Source organism: Rousettus aegyptiacus, unplaced genomic scaffold (genome assembly GCF_014176215.1).
Source record: "Rousettus aegyptiacus isolate mRouAeg1 unplaced genomic scaffold, mRouAeg1.p scaffold_m13_p_3, whole genome shotgun sequence".
NCBI lineage: Eukaryota > Metazoa > Chordata > Mammalia > Chiroptera > Pteropodidae > Rousettus > Rousettus aegyptiacus.
In genome coordinates this window covers 54,580,768-54,582,251 of record NW_023416306.1, presented here as the reverse complement: position 1 = coordinate 54,582,251, position 1,484 = coordinate 54,580,768, and the positions used below count along the sequence as shown (strand labels likewise).

Genomic DNA, 1,484 nt, shown 5'->3' with positions numbered 1-1,484 from the left:
GGTTGATTAAATCATGGGAATCCTGTGTGATGTTGTAAATACACACACACACACACATATACACACACATACATTGATTTTTGGGAAATAATTAAAATTTTTACACACTGACAAAACGGGGACAAATATTCCAGGCATAAAGGAAAGCATGAATAATTCAAATAGCCTTACCTACTTGAGAGACATAACATGGAAATTCCCTGTAATAAATGATCCAGCTGCTATGCTAGTTTATTTTCATGTACACTTTTGAAAGATTTACTGTTTCTGACAGCCAATTGTGTACAAACTAGATAGCCAAGTAAGCTATAAAATCCAGTTATTTAGCTTTGTCCTACTGTAATTCATTTTGAGGTCCTGAGTGCCTTGTTTATACAGGCTAGTTCACATATTTTTTTTGTGTTTCATTTTGCCTTTTCAGAGCGCTTTTAATTCTTGCCTGTTAGGCATGTTTAGGGACTTCGAGATGTTGTGAAAGACAAATTAGCTGTTATTGATTAGGTTTCTTTCCCTTCTAGGAGTTGACAATAATTTGGCTAAAGAAGAGATTGGGGTAAAAGCAAATACATTATTTCATTTAGAAAGGAAATACTTATATAAATGTTGAATAAACTATAATCAATGCAAGAAAATAAAAATATCAAGTGTTATAAGTAAAGGGGAAAGATAAGGATTAAATAAATATCTCCAGTATAATTAAATAAAATTTTATTTAACAATTAATTTTATTCAGTAATGAAAGCTGGGCAGAGAAAAAATAATTTGATAAATCTACTCTTTTGAGAGATGTCATTCCAAATTACTTAGTTAATTTGTTTAAATTATGAGCTATATGACTGGAGTATAGAATATTATATTATAAATTCTGAGTCTATGGCCATGCAACCCAGAATGTGCCCGATCGTGTCTGATCTCGGAAACTAAGCAGAGTCTGGTCTGGTTAGTACTTGGATTGGAGACCTCTTAGGAATACCAGGTGCTGTAGGTGTTAAAAACAAACAAACAAACAAACAAACAACAATTCTGCAGATTCAGATACAGAAAAATAAAACTAAAGAATTGTATTGAACATGAGGGTGATTTTGACTGCCCTAGGCTATGATAATGGAATTTCTGCCAAGTTTATAAAAGAGAAGACTATAAGAATTATCTTGGTAACACAAAAATACTTTCTAAAAGTTATGACTTGATATACCCTTTGAAGATTTATATATAACACTCTTGCCCTTTTGGAAGACTCCAAATAATATTTTGATGGTATTTCATTTCTTGTAATATTTTTCTGTACCCAGAATATCTGAAACTGTATATTCAACTGGACATCTGGTATTTAATATAAGCAAAAAATTATAGAAAAAATAATAAACGACACTGACATGTTTTACTTGTACAATTGTGATGAGCATTAAAAATTGGCAAATAGGCTCTATCTTGGTAGCTAAACATTTATTTTTATTATAATTACATACATAAACTAGATTTAA

At 30.7% G+C, this 1,484-nt stretch overlaps 1 pseudogene; it reads left to right on the top strand.

Annotated features, from left to right (window-relative positions):
- The first annotated feature begins 869 nt into the window (after positions 1-869).
- Positions 870-988, top strand: LOC118600634 (annotated as a pseudogene).
- Positions 989-1,484: the final 496 nt, after the last annotated feature.